A 26910-nucleotide genomic window follows, 5' to 3' on the forward strand; every position below is an offset into this window, starting at 1 on the left:
TTGAAGACCCTATGGAGCATAGTTCTGCTCTGACACACATGAGGTCATCATGAGTCAGAATCAACTCGACAACAACTGGTTTTTGGTTTTCTACATAACATCTTCCTAATTCCTAGAATGGAATTCACTGCAATCCAGCTTTTAGAGCAGTGTATTTGTGTAGCTGCAGAAACATTCCAGAACGACTGTGCTCACAAATGAATACTATCAAAATCTTACAATACATTTAATAAAACTCAGTGGACTGAATACGTACAGACAGGCTTTCAGGGTTGTGGAAGCATGGGCTAAGAGGGACCTTTAAAGGAAAGGAAGAATGGGTGCCTTTTTGGATGTATGACACAAGGAAAGAAAATTAGACCAATGGGAAGATCATATTTATTCGTAATGATGGTCAAGTGGACAGGATGACTTATTTGAATAAGGCAATAGAAAGGAACTAATTGAGAAGTTGGGAACCAAATCATTATCATTTTTCCACTCAGAGTAGTAGGGAAAGAGAGAAGGATAAAGATAATGGCATTTGACAGCTCCACATGGTTTGCTTTCCACTTGAAATTGTACCAATGAGGCAAAGTCCTTCCAAAAAGATTTGGAGAGATGTTTTCTTAAATCCAAAAACCTCAGATGCAAAGATAGAATGAATTCTCAACCTACTCTGTAAGTACAGGCTTAGAAAATTTCCTCGTCAGCAAGCTAAAAGCATAAGGTGGAATTTCCTTCCATCTCTACACAGTTCTCAAAAAAGATGCAATAAGTATGTTATTCTAGTCTCAAAGGCAATGGAATGAATTATGGATGAATCAGTGAATAGAACTAAACAGATAAAAATGTTACTCTTGTGGGCCAAAAGTAAACTAATTAAATCAAAATTCAAAGTACAAACACTGGATTAGGGAAACTATTAATAGTATGAAAAAGAATTAACAGTCTTAATAGCTAAAGAGGTCATGTTGTTGTTAGATGCTGTCGAGTCGATTTTCAACTCACAGGGATGGACCCATGGGTTATTCTTGGCTGTAATCTTTACAGGAGCAGATCACTAGGTCTTTTCTACCTAGGAGCTGACAGGTGATTTCAAACCACCAACCTTTTTATTAGCAGCCGAGAGCTTAAGCATTGTGCCACTAGCTCTCCTTAAAGACCTCATAGAATTCAGTAAAAAAAAAAAAAAAACCTCAGTAGATGACGGTGCAAAGAAGACTCTCAAAACGAGTTATATGAATAGCTCGCAAACTTTTGAATAAATGTCCAGCCTCACTAATTCAAAGAAATGCAACTGCAGCAAAGATCAGATTCCGTTTTCCACCTATCAAATCAACAAAGATGGAAAACAACGAAACTTCCTGTGATGGTGCTGGTAGAAATAAGCAGCCTGTTGGAAAGCAATCTGGCAATACCTGAAAGCCCTTGAACTAGTAATTCTCCTTCTGAGAATCTGTCTAAAAAACAGTTGAATCGCAAAGAAGTTTCCCACAGCATTATTTAAAATATCAAGAAATTGAAATGTCCTACAAAAGAGGAGTCTCATTCATTCAGTCATTCAACACATATTTATTGTCTTCTTTGTGATAATTTCCTCAGATGGCTAGATAATGACTAGATATTCTATATGAATCTTCCTTTAAAATGTGGGTAGAATTTTTATAAATAAATGGATGCATATGATGATACATATGCTTATACGTGCTACTTTGCATATATGCACTGGAAGACTACACAAGGAACAAACGACAGAGACTGCCTTTGGGAGAGAAGCCGGGTGAGGGATAGAAAGGAAAATTATTTTTCACTGTACCCTTTTACATTAATTGATTTCCTAATGTTAACCAACCATCCTTGCATTCCTGGAACAAATCCTACTTGTTCATCGTGTTATAATCCTTTTAATACAATGTTGGATTCAGCTTGCTAGTATTTTGTTGAAGATTTTCGCATCTATATTCCTAAAGGATATTGGTCTGTAGTTTTCTTTTATTGTGTTGTCTTTGTCTAGGTGGTAATGATGGCCTCATAGAGTGACCTAGGAAGTGTTACCTCATTTTCTATTTTTTGGAAGAGTTTAAGAAAAATTGGTGTCAGTTCTTGCTTAAGTGTTCGGTAGAATTCCCCAGTGAAGCCACCTGGTCCAGGAACTTTTTTTGCTGGGATGGTTTTGATTAGTGATTCCATCTCTTTGTTTGTTATGGGTCTGTTAAGATTTTTTATTTCATTTTTGGTCAAGTTCAGAAGTTTATGTATTTCTGGGAATTTGTCCATTTCATCTAAATTGTCTAATTTGTTGGCATACAGTTATTCACAGTATTCTGTTTGATCCTTTTTATTTGTGTAGGGTCAGTTATAATGCTCCCATCTTTCATTTCTGATTTTACTTATTTGCATCTTCTCTCTTTTTTTCCTTTGTCAGTCTAGCTAAAATTTTGTCAATTTATTGATCTTTTCAAAGAACCAACTTCTGGTTTCATTGATTCTCTTTGTTTTTCTGTTTTCTGTTTCATTTATTTCTGCTTTGATCTTTGTTATTTTCTTCCTTCTGGTAGCTTTGGACTTAGCTTGCTCTTCTTTTTCTGGTTTCTCAAGTTGTAAAGTTATTGACTGGATATCTATCTTAGTTATCTAATGCTGCTATAACAGAAATACCACAAGTGGATGGCCTTAACAAACAAATTTATTCTCTCACAGTTTAGGAGGCTAGAAGTGTGAATTCATGTTGCTAGCTCCAGGGGGAGGCTTTCTCTCTGTGTCAGCTCTGGGGGAAGTCCCTTGTCATCTATCTTCCACTGGTCTAGGAGTTTTTCAGCACAAGGACCCCAGGCCCAAAGAACATGCTCTTCTTTCTTGGTGGTAGGAGGTTCCTCTCTCTCTCTGCTCACTTCTCTCTTTTATATCTCAAAGGAAATTGACTCAAAATACAATCTAATTCTGTAGATTGAGTCTTGCCTCATTAACATAACTGCCTCTAATCCTGCCTCATTAACATCGTTAAAATAAAAAAAGTTGGTTCCAAGGGAGAAAAGACCTGGTGATCTGCTCCTGTAAAGATTACAGCCAAGAAAACCCTATGAGGCAATTCTAGTCTGTCATTTTGGGTCACTATGAGTAGACAATCGACTCGACAGCACCTAATAACAATAACGTGACCTCTTTAGCTATTGAGACTATTAATTCTTTTTCATGCTATTAATACATAGTTTCCCTGGTCTAGTGTTCGCACCTTGAATTTTGATTTAATTAGTTTATTTTTGGCCTAGAAGAGTTACATTTTTATCTGTTTAGTTCTATCCACTGATTCATCCATAATACATTCCATTGCCTTTGAAACTAGAATGACATACTTATTGCATCTTTTTAGAACTGTGTAGAGATGGAAGGAAATTCCACCTTATGCTTTTAGCTTGCTGACAGGAAAATTTTTTTAGCTTGTACTTGCAGAGGTAGGTTGAGAATTCATTCCATTTTTGCATCTGAGGTTTTTGGATTTAAGAAAACATCTCTCTAAATCTTTTTGGAAGGACTTTGCCTCAATGGTACAATTTCAAGTGGAAAGCAAACCATGGGGAGTTGTCAAATGCCTTTATCTTTATCCTTCTCTCTTTCCCTACTCTTCTGAGTGGTAGTAGGTTTCAGAGATCTACAATAGTGGGTTCCAATTGCTCTTTCTAGTGCAATTGTTGTTTTGCTGGAGGGACAGACCTCTGGATCTTCACTGCCATTTTTCATCTTATATTTCTTTTTATCTACCCATAGTGCTATCACAGTTTGGGCATATTATCAGTGCTCAAAAATACTTGTTGAATAGAAAATACTGTAATTTGGTGCTCGAATGCATAAAGAGGAGAAGTTAAAATTAACAATTGTGCATATTGCTTTAATGTTGACTTATGTATTTTAAAGTGTATCATTTAAAGACCAGACTTGCTGGCCTGACAGAGACTGGAGACACCCTGAGAATATGGCCCCCGGACACCCTTTCGGCTAAGTAATGAGGTCACTCCTGAGGTTCACCCTTCAGCCAAAGATTGAACAGGCCCATGGAACAAAAGAAGACTAAAGGGGCGCACCAGCCTTGGGGCAGGGACTGGAAGGCAGGAGGGAACAGGGAAGCTGGTAATAGGGAACCCAGAGTTGAGAAGGGAGACTGTTGACATGTCATGGGATTGTTAACCAATGTCATAGAACAAGGTGTGCACTAACTGATGAGAAACTAGTTTGTTCTGTAAACCTTCATCTAAAGTACAATAAAAAATTTTTTTTTAAAGCGTATCATTGACCTTTTGTATCGTAGTTGGCTAGACTGCCTATGGGGGAAAACAAGACAACTGACATAACGTTACTAATTTAGGATATATTGGTGAAATCCTTTGATAAAAGACAATCCTATATAAAGAAATGCAAAATCCCCTTTTAATTCCATGCATCTACCTGTAATCTTAACAGTTAAATTAATTTAAAGATCACTAAATATTAAGAAAATACAGTTAGCTTCAAGATCTTAATTATTAAAAAAGGCAAACATTTTAATATAGGGTCTATTTTATACATCTGTAAAAGATTAGATTTGTTTTAATATACTTGGTGTTTTTTTTTTTCCCTAATTTACAGCAATTCATTTATCAACAAGTTTGCAGGGTTTTTTGTTTTTGTTTTGTTTTTCCTTTTCTTTGTTCTCCATGTGAGAAGCAGGGAAGAAAGTTGCATTCACTAGTGAATGTCTCTGTTTCCTACAGCTTCATGAATGAATGACAACATCAGTTGAAACTGGCATCTGGCATCTGATACAGTTTATTGATTCCCTTCAATGCCTGCCCACTACCACCAGCATACTTGCAAAATATGATTGCCTTCTAAAGAAATTACCTGGCAAGCTACCAAGAGGAAGTGTATTTCACTAAATGAAGCATCTGAAATGCAGCTTTTGTTTTTTTGTTTCTTTTTGCTCTGCCAGCAGTTTCAGATTATGAGAAAGTACATTCTCTGCATTACATTGCATAATTTACGACTGTTCCAGAAGATACAGGACTATTCCAGAAGGTATGGCCACTATTTGAAACAAAGTACAAACAGGGGAAAAGTTTGGGGAAAAGTTTGAAAGAACTTTTGAACAAAGGATCTGTTTTTGTTTCTGAAACTCACAGAAGGAATTGATTTGACGTTGAGTGATGGGCCAGGTACTATTGCTGAAAAGGCCAATGGTAAAGGCCAGTCCATTATGGAAACAGAATTGAAGGCAGAGGTGTAAATAAGGTCTATTCATGAGAGAATGGGAAGGACTCAGTTCAGTAAAAAATATAGTGAATAATCAAATGTCTCCCAGCTGGATGAAAAGGATTTTGCTGCAAAATCCCTTAATGAAAGGAATCCCACAGACTCATTGGATAGAAGTTAGGCTAGATGATGGGAAATCAGAAAATTTGAGTAAACTAGAAAATAAAGGTGGAGATGCTGGTAATAGTAGCAGTAGTATGTAAATCCCAGGGTACCAACTGACAAATTATCAATTGCCAATTATCAGTCTGTGATTGGTCATTAGGAAAACAGCCCAGTAAAATCCAGAGCGTATGCCTTGTTATACTTATTATGACCTCAGCAGTGTTCTCCTTTGTAAGAGAAAGAAGAAAAAAGACGGAAGATGAAGAGGACGCAGGGGAAGAAGAAACGAGGAGAAGGAAGAGCAAATAAAAGAGGAAAAAGAAGAAAAATGATGAAATTCTCATTTCACAGAGAATAAATAACAATGAGAGAGGCGAAAAGGGAGAGGCAGGGACCAGCATTTATAGAAAGTCATCTTATTTGCTCTTCTTTACAACCCCAAAGTGGTATTTTTATCCCCATTTTACAGATGAAGGAGGCACAAGGCAACACGGTCATGAAGGCATAGAACCAGATTAGAACTCTCGTCTACCTCACCTTCTACCTGTGTTGTGCATAAAAAATTTCAAGAGTCAGCAAACAGGATATCTGTTAGCTATGGCCCAATCAATGTACATGTGTAAAGGGAAACCAGCATGTGGGATGTTACTCGTAGAATTGTTGCTGTAACATTAAGTTAAATTTCACCTTTGGGAAGGAGATAATGAAGGGCATGGAAAAGCTTTTAACTTCTTTACTTCTATTCTGAACACATAGGAATGGAAATTACGACAAGCTATAATGACGTGCTAAAAGATTTGGCCTTTTTTAGAAAAGTGGATTAGTGTATTCTGGAAATGAAAAGCTGAAAAGAGATGTGGTTTTCAATGATACAAAAATTAGACTGCAGGGAGAGAAAGGAAGAATGGTGAGCATTCCAAGTACAGTGAGAGTGTTTACAACCACCGAGGTGAATTGGAAACACTTGACTAGGAATTTTCATCTTTGAGTGTTTCTCTCAAGGTATCACATTATCTATTGGCATTGGCTTAATGTGGTCTTCTTAGAAAGCAGAGGTCTATGAGTTATTTCTTTTTGGTGCTGCTTAGTATGTTATCCAACACAGCGCTGAGCTCCTCATTTGTCAGGGGACAATACTATAGTCCCAAATTCTGCCAGGTGCCTGCTGGCATTCCAAACCCTCTCCAGTCCCAAGACTTCTTGATTAGGCGTCATTCACTTGGTCCTCAAAACAACCCTGTCATCTCTTGTCATCTCACTTCAGGGACTCCACTGAGATCACCTTTGCCCATGGTTGTTAGCTGCTGTGGAGCTGATACTAACTCATGGCGGCCGCATGTGTGCAGACTAGAACTGCTTCACAGGGTTTTCAAGTCCTTGACCTTTTGGAACCATAGCTTCCTGTAAAAGCCTTAACTACTGGCTTCGAGCCCTCTACTTCTCCCATTGTCTTGGTGTGCCTCTTGCCCAGCTCTCATCCCTTGATCTTATTGAAAGTGAAAAATACAGTGTTCTCATAACTGGCTAAGGTAGAAATGAGAACAAACCACCATCATAAAGCCAATATGCTGATTTTTTTAAATCTTGCATTTGTACAGAAAATTTAAAGACAATTTCAAAGTACTTTCAGGTGTATAATGTCACTTTATTCTATGTATCTTCTGCATTGCAGTGAGGGGTAAATCCATAGGATTATTATTTTGCAGGTTTTGAAAAGGGAGGGGAAGAGTCCAACAGTTAATCAGAAAAGGGGGGAAAAAAACAGCTCTAAGTATGGCATTGCAATCTGTCCATCTAGAGGCCTTATCGAAGAAAATGACTGTGAAGGGGCTCCAACAGTGTTTTCTGGGACCATCCTGGGCGTTGGGTTGCTCTTGGCACACTGAGACAGAATCTATTGCCAGGTTGGAACAGGCAGGAAAAGAAAGGGCTTGCCCTTGATCCTGGTAATTTGTAATCTGCTGCTGTGTTCTTTGATCACAGGCAAAAAGTATAATCGGTTCAATGTCGCTATGATAGAAATGAGGTCAGAACGCTGGGAAGGCCAAGTTCCTTGGAATTTGTTGGTTAGACCGGCATTTGTATAGTGCAGGATTGGGAATATTTTTTCACCATGGTTATTTCCATCAGAGGGAAACCTCTAGAGAATCGATATTAGAGAAAGCGGATGAAGACTCTGAAGTATTTGACAAATTCATCGACATTCATTCTGTAGCCATTTTTTAGTGCCTGGTGGGTATTAGTAGTTTCACATTGTTTTCTTGTTTGCCCTTACAAAAACCTTCTGAAGCACATCTGATTTTGTAGAGTGCTTCAAGTCCCTGGGTAGTGCAAATGGTTATCGCGCTCAGCTGCTAACAGAAAAGTTGCAAATTTGAGTCCACCCAGATGCACCTCAGAAAAAAACCCTGGTGATCTACTTCTGCTAAATCAAATTGAAAACCCTGTTTAGCACAGTTCTACTAGTTCTAGTTCAGTCGCCAAGAGTCAAAGATGATTGTACGATAATTGGTTTATATAGTGCTTACCAGGCATGGTACTGAGGGCAGCATGACGTGTGATTCTGAGGGGACAGGTGGATGACAGATAGCCAAGCCTTTCTTACAAGATGCCTCTAGAACAACCAAAAACCAAATCCGTTGGCAGCAAGCCAATTCTGACTCATAGCAACCCTACAGGACAGACTAGTACTGCCCCATAGGGTTTCCAAGAGCGCCCAGTGGATTCAAACTGCCGACCTTCTGGTTAGCAGCCGAACTCTTTAACCACTATACCACCAGGGTTTCGAAGGTGCCTGTAGGTGGATTCAAACCACCAACATTTCTGTTTTGTGCCACCAGGGACCCTGGCTCCACCATCACCAGAGGTATCACCTGCAGAAGTTACTTAACGTCTCTGAGTTTCATTTTCCACATTTCTAAAATGAGACCAATAATAATATTCACCTGTTAGTGCTGTTATGAGGATGAAACAAGATAGTGTGTAAGCCATTTAGTCCAACACCTGGCAGATGATATCTGGCCCTCCAGACATCTCACCCATGCCTGAGACTGTGTTCATTAAGTCTTCTACCAGGAATTCACTGACCATCCTGTATGCATCCATCTCAGTTTATCTGCCCAATATATAACCCCATAAGGCATATACTCTTACTCTGCCCATTTTACGGATGAGAATACTCTAAGCTCGGAGAGGTTAAATAACAGTCCAGGCTCTCATGTACCAACAATACATAGCAGTAGTGAGGGTCCCCCATTCCGGATCTCCTCCATTATACAGCTGACACAGGGCTGGACTCCCTTACCAGGAACCCTGCAAGGAATGCCAACATATGTACCACGTGGAGTCCCCAGGAGGGCAGCACACGGCTCTCCTGGCCACAGTTGTGGTGGCCAACAGAAGCCTCTAGCCACCATGCTCTATTCAGGGAGCTGGTCCTTAACCAAGCATCAGCAGCGCCCTAGGTACAAAACTTCTACATTCCCAGCCCCCCATGAAGGACGGTGCTAGTGACCTGACCTGTACTAATTTTTTTTTCAGGCTTAATTCACTTTATTTTTCTTGTGTAAAAACCACTATGTGGTGGCCACAGCTGGAGCCTGGCTCTTCTGTATAGAGGCTCTGATGTGGGCCTTTACAAGATGCTCAGTTCCTGGTAGGAGACTTGGTGAACACAGCCTCTTTTCAGAGATCAGGGGTGAGATAGCTGTTGGTCTTGGAGATAGCGCTGAAGGTAGCCTTGACAAAATTGCCTGGCGTGGCAGCCCCTGGTCAACTTGTAGCAGTCATCAATATGTTAGCAGCAGTTTCTTGGGTAAAGGGACTAAACCATGCTAATGCCTCTGGGGCTGGGGATGAGGTACACCAGCGCAGAGTCATAGTCGTTGGTCACCTTTCAAGGAACTGGGTGGGGTTTGCTGATCTTGTTCCCCAAGTAGCCTCACAGCACATGGACGATGGAGAGCTTGGCCAGGGTGATGGTCCGGTGGATGGCAGCGGCCACCTCCCTAGAGAACTTAACACCCAGATCGATGTGGCCATTGTAGTTCAAGAGGTGACAAATGCCTTGAACCTGGTCTGCTGGCTAGCCCACGTCTGCTTTTCCACAGGTATAATTTTCAAAACCTCATCCTTGAGGGATGTCCTCAGGAAAAAGTCAATGATCTCAGACTCCTTGATGGGCAGGGAGAAGAGACAGTTTTTCTTCAGGGACTTAATCTTCATGTCCTTGGCCACGTGGCCCAGTTTGGTGACAGGGAGCCATTCTTTGTCCTTGGCCTTGCCACTGTGAGGTCCATGACCCCAGACCAGGAAGCCACTGCCAAAGCCTCGACTGAAACCGCCATGGTCTACCACTCCAGGGCCCCGGGGCCTCCAGGCTCTTCCATATCACCTGCATGATCCACCATTCGGTGTTTTCTTGGAGAAGAAGTGACCCACGCTCATTTGCAAACCTCCAGAGACTTGAATTTTTCCTGTGTCTGCACAACTCTCTCTCCTTTTCCAGTTGGACTCCATTCTTCTTCTTACCTCTGTCAACTTCCTTTTTTTTTCCAGAAGCCACCTTCTCCCTCTCCATTTTCTCTAGCCTTCTTTCCCTCTTCTCTCCCTACTAGCCTAATTTGAATTGGAACTAAATTATTCCGTATTTATTAAACAAGGTTTTGAGTTTCCTGTTGAGAAGTTTTCAAAGTAAATGAATTGAATATTCAAGCTGGGCTTTTAAAAAGCCTTAAGATACAGTGGCTTGAATAGATGGTAGGATATGTGATCAAGCAAACCTATTGTGTGCCGTCAAGTAGATTCTGGCACAGAACAATAGGTTTAATAATAATGATCCTATAGAGCACAGTAGAGCTGACCCATAGGGTTTCCAAGGCTGTAATCTCTACAGATGCAGACCGCCACATCCTCCTCCCGCAGAGGAGCAGCTGGTGGGTTCAGACTTTTTGGTTAGCAGCTGAGCTCTTAACCACTGTACCATCAGATGTCCTTAAAGGAAATCTAGCAAAACGTTAATTATAGAATCTAGGTGGTGGAGACATGAGTGTTCGCTGCATAATTCTTTCACCTTTCGTGTGTTTGGAAATTTTCATGATACGATGTTGGGAGAGACACTTTTATGAAATATCTAGAATAGGCAAATTCATAGAGATCAAAGGTTATTAGTGGCTACCAGAGGCAAGCAGAAAGGGGAAATAGGGAGGTATTGCTTAAGGCATACATACTGCATTTCTGTAAAGGATGCTGGGAAAATTTGGAAATGGATTAGTGGTGATGGTTGCACAAAACTTTGCACATAAGTAATGTCACTGAATTGTACACATGAAAATAGTTGAAATGGCAAATATTTTGTTGCATATTTCACCAGAATAAAATAAAAAAGAAATGTTGGGGGAGAAACCAACAGCTTTATATTTGTCACTTTCAACTAATTTTTCAAACAGACAGAAAATAGAATAAATAAACTAGAAGGCAAAATAACTGAACTCACCAAGTCTCAAGAGAAAAGAACAAAGAAAAGTGAACAAACTCAAATGGAAACATGGAGTTCAATTAAGAAATCTAACATTGTTGTTACCACAACAACAATAAAGGCATAGGGAGAATTTTCCAAGAGATAATTTCCCAAACCTGAACAGAGAACCAAGCCTGCAAATACAGGAAGCTATAGGAACCCCAATTAGAAGAAACACAAAAAGATCAACTCCATGTCATATCCTAATAAAATTTCTTGAAAACCAAAAACAAGGAGAGAATTTTGAAAGCAGCAAGAGAAAAATGCAATATAAAATACTAAGGGTCTTTCATAAGAATCAGTGAGGGTTTCTCTCCAGAAATTTTAGAGGTCAGAAGACAATGGTGCAACATATATAAAATACTGAACAAAAACAATTGTCAACCAAAAATTCTTTACCCAGAAAAGTTGTCGTTCAAAAATGAGGAGGAAGTCAAGTCATTCCCACCAAACAAACAGATGCTCTGGGAATTTACCACTACCACAACAGTTTTGCAAGTTTTACTTAAGGGAGTACTCTAAATGGAAAGGCAAGAGCATTCAATAAATACTCGTATTAATACACAGGAAGGGAGCACCATTGGCACAGTGATTAAGAGTTAAGGCTGCTAACCAAAAGGCTGGCAGTTCAAATCCACCACATGCTCCTTGGAAACCCTACAGGGCAGTTCTACTCTGTCCTATAGGGGCCCTATGAGTCAGAATCAACTTGACGGCAACAGGTTATATGCAGGAAAAAATAAAAAAACAAGAAAGAGAGAGAGAGATCTCCAAAAAACTGCAACAACACAGGCAATCATAAGGACTAAGTATATGATATTTTCAGGGAAAAAAACTCAATAATTAAATCTGACAAACAGTACAGCATCAAGTTTGTAAAACATAAGTACAAAGTAAACTTAATGAATTTTGGTTGTATATTGATGTTAATGGAGACGCACCAACAGAAACAGGGGAACGATGAGCATATCAGAAAAGATTTATTACATTAAGGTTGTATGTTAACTGCTGCTCATATGTTAAACACTGTTGCAATTTTAAGTTGTGCAATGTAATATATGTGGTAACCACTAAGAAATCTCTGAGAAAAAATACCCAGAAGAAAAGGAGGAAGAAAGAAAAAAGGCTGGTCTCAAGAAAGCAACCAAATACAAACAAAAACAGAAAAATCAGAATAAAAAACAAATAAGATACAAAACATTCAAAAACCAATTAACAAAATGAGTGAGGTAGGCATTTTGTTTTCAGTAATAACCTTAAATGCAAATGGCCTAATCGTCCCATACAAAAGGCAGAGAATGGCAGAATGTCTTTTGCTATCTACAAAAAATACACCTCAGACATAAGAACACAAACAGACTGAAAGTAAAAGGATGGAGAAAAGTATTCCATTCAATCAATAAACAAAAAAGATCAGGGGTGGCCATACTGATAACAGATAAAATAAACTTTAAATCAAAATCTATTATGAGAGATAAAGAAAGACATTACATAATAATAAAACGGTCAATCCAGCAAGAAAACATAACGATTATAAATATACATGCACCTAACAACAATGCAGAAGGCCTAGTGGTGCAGTGGTTAAAGCAGTTGGCGGCTAACCAAAAGGTCGGTCATTCAAACCCACAAGCTGCTCCAAAGGAGAAAGATGTGGCAGTCTGCTTTCATAAAGATTTCAGCCTTTGAAGCTCTATGGGGCAGTTCTAGTCTGTCCTATAGGGTCACTATGAGTCAGAATCGATTCGATAGTAGTGGGTTTTGGTTTTTGGAATAGCGATGCTCCAAAATACATGAAACAAAAAACTGACTAATATCAAAGGAGAAATAGACAACTCCACAATAATAATAGGGCACTTCAACATACCACTTTCAATTACTGACAGAACATCTAAAAACAAGATCACTAAGGGCACTGAGAAATTGAATAAAACCATAAGCCAATTTGACCAAACAGATATATATAGAACGCTCCAGCCAGCTTCAGAACAATACACATTCTTCTCCAGAGCACATGGATCATTTTCCAGAATAGACCATAAGTCAGGACACAAAACAAGTCTTAACAAATTTAAAAAGATTGAAATCATACAAAGCATCTTCTTCGGCCATGATGGTATGCAGCTAGAAATCAACAACAGGAAATAAAGGGGAAAAAAAAGGAAACTAAATAATATACCCCTAAAAAACTATTGGGTCACAGGAGAAATCAAAAGTGAAATTAAAAAATTCAAAGAAAAATGAAACCACAACAAAGCAAAACCTTAGGAACACAGCAAAAGCAGTACTCAGAGGGAAATTCATAGCAATAAATGCCTATATTAAAAAAAGAAGAAGGATCCAAAATCATTAACTTAAACTGACAACTTGAACAAATGGAAAAGCAAGAGCAAAAGAAGCCAAAAACTACCAGAAAAAAGGAAATAATAAAGATCAGGGCAGAAATAAATGAAGTATAAAATAGAAAAACAACAGAAAGAATTAACAAAACCAGAAGTTAGTTCTTTGAAAGGATCAGTAAAATAAACAAACCGCTGGCTAGACTGACAAAATACAAAAAATCAGAAGAGGCAAATAATCAAATTAAGAAATAAAATTGGTGACATTACAACTGATCCAACAGAGATAAAGAAGATCATAACAGGTTACTATGAAAAATTGTACTCCAACAAATTTGAAAACCTAGATGAAATGAACACATTCAACTAATTTTTGTTGCAGGGAGGGCTAGAACAGTGGTGTCAATATAAAACAAAGGCCCTGGCACCATGCATTTTTAGGGGGGGAATGATAGAACTTATAGTATAGGTGTTTCCTTTGGAAGGGAAACCATTGAGGGGCTTCCCCAGGCCTCCAGCCAAGCAAAGCGTCACCAAACAGAGCCAGGCAGAGGCAGACACTTAGCAGTGGGTTCTTCTAGGAGAAACCACTCGCCTGACCAAACACTTTCATCTCAGTGAAGAGAATATGAGGAACTGAGCTGAATTAAGTTGCCCAGGTCATTTCTCAAGAGGAAGAGCCATAGGTAGATAAAATTCTGCATACCCAATCTCGTTCCTTCCCTATCTGTTGGTCAAATATATTGCCTTGTATCATAAACCAGTGCCTCCAGCTCCCATGAGTCACAGAACTGGCCAGGTCCCTGGAGCTGCAGGTCCTGGTGGAAAAGAAGACAGTGGCATATTTGGCAAGGAATGCTGGAAAAGCTCACAGCGTATTTTTATTGCTGCCGCTGCTACTGCTGCAGTTGAGCATAAACACCAGGCTTCAGAGATGAGTTGAGCTTTTGTCTGGGTGTTTTTTTCTGAGCTGTACCTCCACTTAGCCCTGTGAGTTCTCTTCCACAGAGGAAAGCCCAGCAGTACTACACGCCTTCTCTGGCTGGAGGGGAGCGTGCGTGAACTCCCCTCCCTCCCCACAGGCTTGACTAGGAGATCTCAGGGAGCCTGCACTGCGTTGCAGGGAAAACACAGCAGATTCCCTACAGGGGGCTGGTCGGAGCTTCAGATTAGAAACAACCTCAACGGCCATCATAGGGGACTGGCTAGCTAGGTTATTTCACAGCCTTACAATGGAAAGCTCTGCAGTCCTTTCAAAAATGAAAAAGGGCTTTAGATATTGACCAGGAGTAAGTTCCAAGACATATTGTTAGTTATAACCAAAAACGAAGGTACAGAATAGTATGTATAGTATATGCCCATATGTGTGGTTAAAAATATATATACCTATATGTATACCTATTGGTGGCTCAGTGGTAGAATTCCTGCCTTCCATTTTTTTTTTTTATGAGGGAGACCCAGGTTTGATTCCCGGTCAATGCACTTCATGTAGAGCCACCACCCATCTGTCAGTGGAGGCTTGAGTATTGCTTGATGCTGGACAAGTTTCAGCAGATTTTCCAGACTAAGATGACTAGGAAGAAAAGCCTGGTGATCTACTTCCAAAAATCAACCAATGAAAGCCCTATGAATCACGACGGTCCAATCTACGACCAATCATGCGGATGGCACAGAGCCAGGCAGCGCTTCCTTTTGTTGCGCATGGGGTCACCATGAATGGGAGGCAACTCAACGACAGCTAACAACAAGATTATCTTCGGCTGAATATACAAGAAAGAGGTTGTTTTAGGGGATGGGGACTGGAGCAGAGGTGAGATGAAGAATCATTTTCACTAGATACAATATGCTTTGTGTTATTTGACTTTTATTATGTATATATATTTTCTATTAAAAATCATGTACCTAAAAAAAGAAGAAGAAGAAGAAAAACCTCGCCCTTGATGCAATAATGTCAGAACTGTAGTATTTGCGCTGCCCGAGACTGACATCTGAGTCCCAGGTATTTAATTCAAAATCAGTCCTTGAGAATTGGAGACCAGCTTATATCAACTCCTCACTGGCTTGCTGGGGCGATCTCACCAGTCTACAGTAGTTTCTATCCTGGGAGGTGCCCCTACTCTCCCTCTGAGTGCCCCAGGGCAGGCTCCTTGGGCATTTGCAGGAAAAGAACTGAGGACGAAAGACAGCCAGGTTGCAGTTTGGAGTGGATGGTGTGGGTGTGGCAATTAGGACAGGTGATTCTAGGTGAGTAAGATTCCCTGCAGCCTCACACTCCCCAGAGCTCTGACTGCTGGAATACTTGAGCACAGCCTTTGATGACAAGCTATCTGGGCTACCCGTCCCTGGCTCTGTCATTAACTGAATGTGGAAATCGGAATAAGATAAATTTTCTAAGCCTTAGTTTCTTCATCCAAAAAGTAGAAGGAAGGGTGGGGTTGGGGTAGGAGAGAATAACACTAATCATGCTATCTTATGTTGTTGAAATTAAGCACAGGGTAAGTAAGCTTCAATAGAGGTTGCCTAGTTTATAGTAAGACCTGGGACTCTGAAGCAAGACTCCCTGCGTTTACTAGTTTTGTGCCTTTGGGAAAATTACTTAAATCTCCGTGACTCAGTTTACTCATCTGTAAAATAAGCACAGTCATAGTACCAATGTCATAGGGTTGTTATGAGATGTAAACAAGTCAATACTTGCAAAATGCTGAAAACGGCACCTGGTACATAGAGAGTTTTGAGCTGGATAAGTCCTTAACCCAAACTTTCAATAATGAGCAACCCTTGTCCAGAGAGGAACTTGCCCAAGAGGGGACTATTGATTACTGACAGAGCCAAGAGTAAAACTCAGTCTCTCAGTTCCTAGTCTAGAATAGTTTCCACTGTACGCCAAAATATTTTCTTACATTCCGGTATAAAATTAGAAAGAAGCAAGGGAAAACCTGTTTGGAGTCAAAGAAAACAATATTGGGTTCAAATCCAGTTGTATGGCTACAGCCGAGTTTCTTGAATTCTCTAAACCTCCTTTTCCTTTGGACTAGGATGAGGATAATAATGATATGTACCTCATACTGTTGTTGTTGCCTTAGGTGAGCTCATATATGCAAAGTCCTTGGCAAATAGTGTTTCTCAATAAATGGTAGTAATATTAGGACTAATTAACAATAGATGATGGTAATGACTAGGACACTTGCCTTTCTGGATATACAGATTTTCTTCCTCACTTTTCCAGGGGCTTTCAAACTAACTTAAGAAATCATAACGTGGATAATTATTAATTATACAAACTCACTTTGTATAATTAGTTTTTTTAAAAAATAAAATAATTATTTTAAAGTATTTTTATCATGGTGAAATATATGTAATGAAACATTTCAAGCATTTTTACCTGTACAAGTCAGTGACATTAATTACAGTCATCATGTTGTGCAACAATCACTACTATCCATTTCCAGATTTACCCATCATCCTTAACAAAAGCTCTGTACCCCTTAAGAAAATCTCTCCCATTTTCCCTGGTAGCAATTATTTTTTTTAAAAAATTGGAAATGTAAACATAAGCTCTCCAATACCAGGGGCAGGAATTTGCTGGTTTTGTGAGATGTGTTTATGAAATATAGTAAGTAAGGTGGATTTCTAAGATGGGTAATAAATAATATTTCTGATGAAAAGTAGGCATGATGTCAGGGAAATGCCAATTAGCACCCGACTGAGAAATGACTAACTCCATGACCATTAGAAGGCAAAAATTGGAAAGACCTGATGATATGAAGTGTTGGTGAGGATGGAACATCTGGAACCCTCATACGCTGCCAGTAAGAGTGCAGAATGGTAAAGCCACTTTGGAAAATAGTTTAGCAGCTTCTTATAAAGTTAATCACAATTTTACTCTATTAGTTACTTATTGTCATAGAACGAATTACCCCAAAACTTTGTGGTTTAAAAGCAACAACATTATTGTTTTTTTTTTAATTTTTTATTGTGCTTTAGGTGAAAGTTTACAAATCAAGTCAGTCTCTCATACAAAACCTTATATACACCTTGCTATATATATATATTTTTTTATATATTCCTAGTTGCTCTCCCCCTAATGAGACCGCACACTCCTTCTCTCCACCCTGCATTTCCATGTCCATTCAGCCAGCTTCTGTTCCCCTCGACCTTCACATCTCCCTTCCAGACAGGAGATACACACATAGTCTCATGTGTCTACTTGATCCAAGAAGCTCACTCCTCATCAGTATCATTTTCTGGCTTATAGTCCAGTCCAATCTCTGTCTGAAGAGTTAGCTTTGGGAATGGTCCCTGTCTTGGGCTAACAGAAGGTCTAGGGACTACGACCTATGGGGTCTTTCTAGTCTCAGTCAGACCATTAAGTCTGGTCTTTTTATGAGAAATTGAGGTCTGCATCCCACTGCTCTCCTGCTCCTTCAGGGATTCTCTGTTGTGTTCCCTGTCACAGCAGTCATTGGTTGTAGCCGGGCACCATCTAGTTCTTCTGGTCTCAGGCTGATGTAGTCTCTGATTTATGCGGCCCATTCTGATTCTTGGGCTCATACTTACCTTGTGTCTTTGGTGTTCTTCATTCTTTGCTGCATTTGGGTTGAGACCAATTGATGCATCTTAGATGGCCACTTGCTAGCATATAAGACCCCAGATGCCACTCTGCAAGATGGGATGCAAAATGTTTTTTTAATAGATTTTATTATGCCAATGGACATAACAGATGTCCCCTGAAACCATGGTCCCCAAACCCCTGCCTCTGCTATGCTGGCCTTCCAAGCGTTTGGTTTATTCAGGAAACTTCTCTGCTTTTGGTTTAGTCCAGTTGTGCTGACCTCGCCTATATTGTGTACAACAATCATTTTTTATCTCACACAGTTTCTGTGAGTCTGAAATTCAGACAGGGTCCTGGAGAGGATGGCTTGTCTGGGCCTCAGCAGTAAGACTCAGAAGGCTGAGTAAGAAATCATCTGAGGGTTTGTTCGCACACATGACTAGTAGTTGATGTTGGTGTTGGCTATGGGCCTTTTTGGGCTACTGTCTGGAATACCCACCCATGGTTTCTCCACGTCATCTGGGCTTCCTTACAACAAAGAGACTGGATTCCCAGGACAAGCTTCGCAAGGATGAGTGAGAGGAAAAGAAAAGAGGGGGAGGGGGAGATGTATCCTTTTTATGACTAGCACCAGAAGTCCACATAGTATGACTTCCATCATATTATATTCATTAGAAGCCAGTTTCAATAAGTCTGTGAAGAGAAATTAGAGTCCAACTCTTTAAAGGAAGCTTTTTTTTTTTTAATCAAAGAATTTGAGGATACATTTTAAAATGGCCACACTTATCATGTGACCAGGCACTCCACTCTTAGGTATGTACCCAAGAGAAACAAAAGCTTATCTACACAAAAATTTATACAACAATGTTCATAACAGCTTTATTTATAATAGGCCCAAACTGGAAACAATCCGAAAGTCCATCAACAGCTGAATGGATCAACAAATTGTGGTATATTCATATGATAAGAGGGAACAACTTATTGATACATGCGACAACATGGGTGAACCTCAGAAACATGATGTTAAGTGAAAGCAGCCAGATATAAACTTCTTTTTGATCCCTGTAAGATCTTTGGCTTACAGTAGCATTGTTTCATAAGTAGATATGAAACATTTTCATAGTTTCCAAAATAAAACATTTGGAAAAGTGTCTCATAAAATACAATGGAACCTTTTAAAGTATTCCCTTCATAAGCTCTCATTTCTTCCCCACTTTTACAAAAAAGTACTTACAAGACACTTGACTTTTTTTTTTAATAAGGAAGCCAACAAGGGCTTCCAACAAAATGTCATTACTTTCTTTTACAGATACAAGATGACATACACATGAAATATCAGCTCCTCTTTCCTTCTTGAATCCCTTACCATCAACAGTTGCTACCTGGGCATGGACCCTGGGTATCAAACCCTGACTCTAACACCAGGCATCTGCAGTCACGGATTTTTATGTACAAGATTTCCTGTGTTTGCATCTGCAGTCACAGATTTTCATGTACAAGATTTCCTGTGTTGGGCTGAAGACCAGTAGTGTGACCCCGGGGCAAGAGCCACTTAACTTCCCTGGCTTCCATTGCCTTATCTGTGGAAGGGGAGCAATTTCCCTAAATTTATCGGCTCTTTGAAGGCAGAGAACAAATGTTACTCATTTTTATACCCTCACAACATCTTTAACCTAATGAGAATTCAAATATTTTAACATTTAACAAGTAAAAAAAAAAATTAACAAGTGAATTTTTAAAAATGGGGTTGTTAGCCTGATTTCCTAGTATCAAGGTATCAAAAAACAAACAAGCAAAAATAGTAAAAAACAAAAACAGAAAAACACGGGCTTCTTGTTCAGAAGTTTCTGCCCTTGGTTTATAACTACCAATCAGGTTTTCATGTAAAAGACTTCCTGTGCTATTTCTGAATAGTAGACAGTGTGCCCCAAAAATACAGTATTTACGTATTGGCTGTAAAGCCTTGTAACAAGGCGGCAGCTCTCCAACGTTCCGAGGAGGACGGAAGAAGAGCCATTACACGGCTCATCAGTAATCTGTTGCGGAGAAGCTGTGCTCATCAGCGCAGAAGTACATCTTTCATTACTGGAAAATGTGAATCAACTCAAGTGAAACAGAGTTCTGTCAGCTCATAAAACTTAATTATATTTTTAATTCCATAAATTAGTCCAAGCAAGGACATTCGAAAATACCTAAAACTCAATTTGAAGCTACAGAAAATTAATTGCAAGAATGCAAACTTGTACGGGCACGTTCGGAAATTATCTGAATTTCTTAACTGTGTTTTCCAGTCAAGGTTTGTGCTTTGTATGTTGGAGTCAATTCTCCATCAAGGTTTTTCAGTTTCCTCTTCTATAACAAACCCCCGAAAATTCCAGAAAACTTTTCAGATTAAAAACATCTCCCAATGAAGAGAAAATATAATGCGGGGGTGGGGGTGGGCGGTGGAGGCGGGATCAGAACGTGGCTTAAGTTTTTCACCCTGGAGGAGTGCAGAAAAACACTTCCGCATAAGGACAAAAGCTCCCTTGTTTAAGCACTTCCCCAGCTGCACTTCAACTAAATATATCCTGAGCAGAGTGTTTTCATTTCTCCACCCCTCTCCGGAGCCAATCACACGGTGACAAACAGCTTCGAGGCCCCCTGGGACTGGCACTGCCGAGGTACAGCCTTGGTTACCGGTTGCGTGTCCCTTTGCAGCGCAGGCCTCCCCCGAGGCTGCCGGGAACCGAGGGCGGCGCGCTGCGGGCTCCGCGCGCCCAGGAGGCCGTGGGCCGCAGAACCAGGGTTAACTGGGCGCCTGGGTTGGGAATGCAGGCACCACCTGGGCTGACAGCATGAATGACTCATTGTTTCCCCCTCTGAACAGGCCGAGGAGCGCTTCTCGGTGTCAATAACCCAGGCAGAGTGAAATGGTTTTTTCCCTTTCAACATAACCAGTTTTCTAAAGCTGAAAACAGAACTGGGAATCTGGAGAGTGTGTTTCTTCGGCAGCAGCGGTAGCCACGGTTACTGCCTTTGAGTTGGTCTGCGGGGTGGAAGGATTTAAATTGACTGTCTACAAACAGAGGCTTAAAGCCAGGCTCCTTTTATTTACGGCTTGGGTGATAGTACTGTAAACAGAAACAAACTTGGTTTAAACCTCTGGTCTGTCTAAACCTGTGGTCTGACTCTGTCAACAGTAGATTGTAGTTATGTTACCCACGGTTCATAGAGATGGAATTTTTGGCCGACACATACCCCGTAGCTAAGTTGAAGACACGTATGCAGTGAGGTCCGTGTATGACTCTTCCACACCACTTTTTCTAAAGCAGTATATTAATCATTATCTCCCACCTGGAATTTTTCCGTCTGGCACTCCTTGTTTTCAGAGAGTTTTCCGCTGTGGTTGTGGAATCTTTTGCCTTGTTTAATTAACCACATCTCAGTCCACAGCTTTAGAACTGGAACTATACAGACGCTTGAATACCTTTCTGGAAGTGTGTCACACGTGTACGGAATACCTAGAAGAGGCCAGTGTATAGAGGTCAGAGTTTGATGGTCGTTGGCGCTGCAGTAGTTAAAGCAGTTGGAACCCACAAGCTCCTCCACCGGAGAAAGATGTGGCAGTGAGCTTCCCTGAAGATTTACAGCCTTGGAAGCCCTATGGGGCAGTTCTAACCTGTCCTGTAGGATTGCTATGAGTCCGAACCAGCTCAAAGGCAGTGGGCTTACCAGGGCAAGAGAGAGGAGGAGAGGGAGTCGTCGTTAGGGAAGCATTGAGTTTCCCTTTATGGTGATGGAAAATTTGATAATGGATATTAGTGATGGTTGCCCAACATGATTGATGTAATTGATGTCACTGAATTATACACCTGAAAAATGTTGAATTGTGAAGTGTGTTATCTATATTTTACAATAATAAAAAAAAAAGATATGTAAAAAAGATGAAGAAAGGAAAGGAAAAAAGTCCTATGTAGATTTCAGGGTCTAAGTTCTAACTCAAATCTGGAGGTTAACAGACAGCAGAATGCTTTTCTTATCAAATTTAGCACCAGCCCTGAATAGATTCCAAGACTCTGATTTTGAATAGGGAAGAAGACAGTTTTGAAGAAGAGGGAACGGCACCAGGCATGGAGATTAAATAGGGTGCTTAATGAAATGGCACTAGATGTCTTTAACTGATACCAAGCAGTTAATGTATCCTTTAAATTTCTACAGATAATAGACTGGTTTGGCCTTGGCTGGTTTTATGTGATACACAAGTTACTTTAGCCCATGGATAGAAACACATGCAGATTCTGAATTAGAAAAAAAAAAAAAAAAAAATTTTGGTTTCTTTCAAATCTGTGCTATAATTTAGCAAACTGAGTCTCTTTCTGCTGGTCTCAACATAAAGTCAGGTATCAAAATATTTGCACTGCCTTTTTGAACCTAGTGAAAACCTACAAAGATTAAGTATTTCTCCCTTTTTGTAGACAGGACATAATTATTGCAGCATGCGTACAGAAATGGCAATAATCAAAGTTTCAATTCTAGCTAACCACAAGTAAATTTGTAGTTCTCTGAATGAGCCCTTTTTACATCATATACAGAAATCTATTTGCCAAAGAGCTGCCTTAGCTACTAAAGATTTTGTGATCCTTGTGCAAATAACAATCAAGCATGGTTGTTCAAATATCTGGAGAATTACGACTTGAGACAAGTAGAATAAATACAACCCTACTATGTGCTGTATGGTTTGGATCTTCAAAAAAAAAAAAAGACCAGAATTAAAATTTCTAGGCAGCTTCCAGTCTCTTAGAAAACCAAAAAACCAAACCCATTGCAGTTGAGTTGATTCGGACTCCCGGGGACCTTAGAAAGTTGCCTTATTTCTGATTTGGACTCCTGGGGACCTTAGAAAGTTGCCTTATTTCTGTTTTCTCATCAGTTCAGGCCCCTTCCTTTCATCCCTACTGAGGCTTTTGATCAAAGCAAGAGTCTCCGGGCTCCAGCTTTTCTTCAGGTCCTCTCTAGTGGGTGGTTGGGTTCATTCTGCTCTTCTCAGGTCCAAAATAAAGACAATTTACAGAGAGAGTGTTCTTTTTCCAAATGCATAAACTCTTCCACCACCAGTTTAATAAACCTAAAATGCTCACATTCCCTAGATTTTGATGCACCCTTCCCCTTGACAATCCTTATCGTATGCCCTTGAGTTAGATGTTTTTAAGCGAATCTAAAAGAAAAAAAAAAATTATATTGGGCATCCCTGGGTGTGTGATTCATGTGCTAGGCTACTAACTGAAAAGTTAGAGGTTCAAGTCTATCCAGAAGAAAGGCCTAGTGATCTGCTTACAAAAAAGCAGCCACAGAAAATGCTATGGGGCATAGTTCTACTCTGGCGTACATGGGGTCTCCATGAGTCAGAGTCGACTGTACCACAACTGGCTAACAGGAAAACTGGTGGTTCTTAAGAGCAAGGTATGCCAGAATCGACGGTGAGACTTTTTCTAACTTGCCCCTATTCCCAGCCACTGCCCTAATAGACTTGGAAAGGTCAAATCTGCAAAGACAGTAATAGGCAAGGAGAAAGGGACAGATGACTTTAGTATTATTTTATGATGTCACAGCATGTTGGAAGCAGAAAGGAATATTTGCCTGGACCCCATATTCTCATTTCATTCTCAACAATGTCAGGAAAGGGCAGGGAGCACTCAAGATCTTCAGAAAGAATTCCAGAGAAGATTCCTATTCAAACAATGTAAATCCAAGCTATGAGAGTTTAGGAGAAAGTGATAATTAAAAGCCTTCCTTGAACACAAAAGCTCTATTAAACAAATCTCTGGGCTTAAGAACAATGTTTGTAACTTCTTAAACTACTATGGTTTGTTATCTCGGCTGTTTTAGGTGAGACAGCATCAATATCCTACTTTGCACATGCATCGGTACTTACTTACCTCCCTGGTGTTTAAAGAAGGTAGTATTTATTTAGGCATTCATTTTGATACACAAACATGGGTAGTGACAGAACTAGCAATTTTCTCTTGCTTGCAAATTTTGCAAAATTGCTCTCAGTTCTACCCAGCAAACATTGTCCATCATGTATAAGGTGCTGCGGATAAGTCTCTGAGAAGCTCATCTCCCTGATGAAGTTAACTAGCACATTTGTGCATTTTCTGCCTTTGGAGTCATTAAAGACAAAGGGCATACATATGAATTTATCTCATACGTTTTTGCTATAGGCAAAAAAGGCAGCGGCTATCGGAAACAGTATCATGTGCACACCCAACTGAAATCCAGCCAACATTAGAAGAGATTTCAGGGTGAAGCTGACGGATTGGCTAAGGTGGAAAGTCTGTTTAGGTGGCTGAATTATGAAGGTTTGGAATCTCAACCATTGGCCGAACTTGTTTTTCCTTCCTTCTTTCCTCCAACAGTTTTTTAGTTATCTACCTTAGGGATCAAAAACTCAAATACCTCTAGGGGCCAGGAAGACAATTTAAATAAGTGAAGCAGGTGGGTTTAAGAGAAACTAAGACAGATGCATTTTTATGTGCCTAACAAACACAAAGGCGAACCTTCATTTTCACAAAGAATTAGGCTCTCCCTATTATTCCTGAAAGCTGTTTTGGTCTTGTTTTCTCTCTTTTGGTATTGAGAAGTATTTTACTCCAAGAAAAACACCAGTGCAGACTCAATATAAATGATACCTCATACTTGGCTTCAATGGGGAAAGAAAAGGGAATGGCATCTGGCAAACAAAGTGGAGGGCTCTAGTCCCATCTGAAGGAGCAGCCACATCTCTGTACTATGCACCTACTGTTATGTGGCAACAGGCCCAGGGTGGCCACATCTTATTTTTCAAGAGAAGCTGAAGACCCTGGTCTGTATGTAAACCACTCGGATTTTAAAATGTGGCTTCAAATTGAAATTAAAAACGACGACAACAGCAGCGTAAAATGGAACAGCAGGAGTGTCTAACCTCCTTTAACTTCACTGAAGGGGAGAAAGAATCACCATCCGCATCAACAACCCAGGGTTGATCGCTATGAGGTGGAAGTCAAATACCTCCCCTCTCCAACCTTTTTCCAGTTTTGACACCATCTGTCCCTCTCACGGCGCACTCTACTTCTCCGCTGGGTTCAATAATTCATTGCAATGGCCACACACAACTCACAGACAATACTCATGATTATGGGGGTTATTAGGGAAGTAACAGGTTACGATTCAAGACAGGAGGGACTCAGGGTACAGTTTTTCGATCAGGACAGCTTCTTGGCCATGCCCACAGACAGGCCTCTCCCTGGCCCTCGGCCTCTCGGCCCCTCAGGCCAAAGGTACTCAGCTCTCTAGCTCTGTGGGTCAGCAAGACTAGTTCTGCTGACAAGTGCACAGATGCACCCCACTCCACCAGCCAGCCTCCTGCCTGAAGGTGCTCAGCTCTCTTGCTCCATGAGTCAGGAAGCCCACCACATTGTCTTCTGGTTCTGCTGCTTCTGCTACTGCTGTTTTTCTGCCACTGCTTCTCGCCATCTTTTGCCCTCTCTGGTGTTACAGCTCTCTCTGTCTCCTGGGTCTAGAAGGCTCCAAGTGCAGGGATCCTGGCTTGAAAGGATATGCTCCACTCCCAGCTCCTCTTTCCTGGTGGCGATGGGTTGCCACTCTCTGCTTGCTTCTCTCTCCTTATATCTCTTGTAAGAAAAAAACTGTGACTCAAGTAAGGGCGTGACTTGAATAAGGGTGGTAAGGGTGGTGACTGGAGTAAGGGTGGTGACCTGAATCACTCCCTCTAGTAAGGTGATGACTCAAGATACATTCCACCCTAATCCTGCTGCATTAACATAATGGACAACTCACTCCCAAATGGGACCATAACCACAGGCATAGAGGCTAGGATTTACAACACATCACAAAATGGAGGATAATTACATCATTACATAAATGCCAAATTATGTCATTTACAGACTTGCCAAACCACTGAAAATCATAGGCCAGCCAAACTGACACATAACTTTAACCATTACAGGCTCCATACACCTTATTTGCATTAGCAGCAAGCTGTTTAATCCCCTTGGTGGGCCACAAGCATCTTATTTGCATAGTCCCACCCAAACATTGTGTGGGAGTCACAAAGACTCTGGCTAGAAGGGCCATATAAGTAATTCACTGCACTGCAAAGAGCCAAACAATAGTTTGATGGGCTGGATTAGGCTTGTGGGTCACCAGTTTGTGATCTCAGTGTTCTACTATCTAGGTGCCCTTCTGTGCTGGGAAAACAAAGTTTAAAAAAACCAATCTTGCTATTAAGAAGTTTATGAACTAGTAAATTAAACATGACTATACACACATACATACACACACACATCTGTGTGTGTTGTAATATGGAAAATTACCAAGTGGTCTGGGAGTCCAAGGGAGACCAAATTAAATCAGGTGCATGAACAGGGAGGTGGGTCAGGGAAGGATTCCAGAAGGTAGCTGAGCTGTCTTGCTAGTTGAGCCAAGCAAGCAAAAACGGTGGAAGAAGGTGATACAAGCTGAGGGATCAGCACATTACCACGCAGAAGCTGAGTCTATCAGAAAAGAAGCTAAGGAAGGATGGCAGAAGCAAAGGTGTGTGAAGCTCAGCAGGTCAGAGGTCCTCCTCAGGTATCTTTAGACTGTGCAGACACAGAGGGAAGACTATAGAGTGAAGACTGAATTCAAAAGAACATTAAGGCCAGCCGCTCATTTGGCAGTTCTTGGACACATTTTCTTGGTCTAGTGCAGCACGGAAATTCATTCAGCATCTGCTAGAAATTAGATTTAATTAAAAAAAAAAAAAAAGTAAGAAGTTGAATCTAAATAGAAAATGTAATCCTTAGCATTTGGTAATATCCTTCTCCTGGCTTCCAACTATTTGTCTCATTATGTGTGTGGAAAGGTTGGGCCAGCCAGTGAAAATCTGAATACAAGCAGAGTATGATTGAAAGAGCTGCCTGGAGTTGTGTCCTGAGTTGTATCCATATCCTGCCACCAAGGTTGACTAAGTTTGTTTCTTTCAGCTCAGAGCGTAGAAAGGATCCAAATGTCCTCAGCCCACTAATAACTGATAGGAATGTGAAAGGCAATTCACAACAAAGACGGACATGTATCAAGGAACGAGGCCTTCGCACTACTCCCTGAAGTGC

At 40.4% G+C, this 26910-nt stretch overlaps 1 pseudogene; it reads right to left on the minus strand.

The window, feature by feature from the left end:
• Positions 1-1624: 1624 nt before the first annotated feature.
• LOC135227254 (small ribosomal subunit protein uS5-like) lies at positions 1625-21165 on the minus strand (annotated as a pseudogene).
• Positions 21166-26910: the final 5745 nt, after the last annotated feature.

This window comes from Loxodonta africana, chromosome 13, assembly GCF_030014295.1.
Source record: "Loxodonta africana isolate mLoxAfr1 chromosome 13, mLoxAfr1.hap2, whole genome shotgun sequence".
Classification (NCBI taxonomy): domain Eukaryota; kingdom Metazoa; phylum Chordata; class Mammalia; order Proboscidea; family Elephantidae; genus Loxodonta; species Loxodonta africana.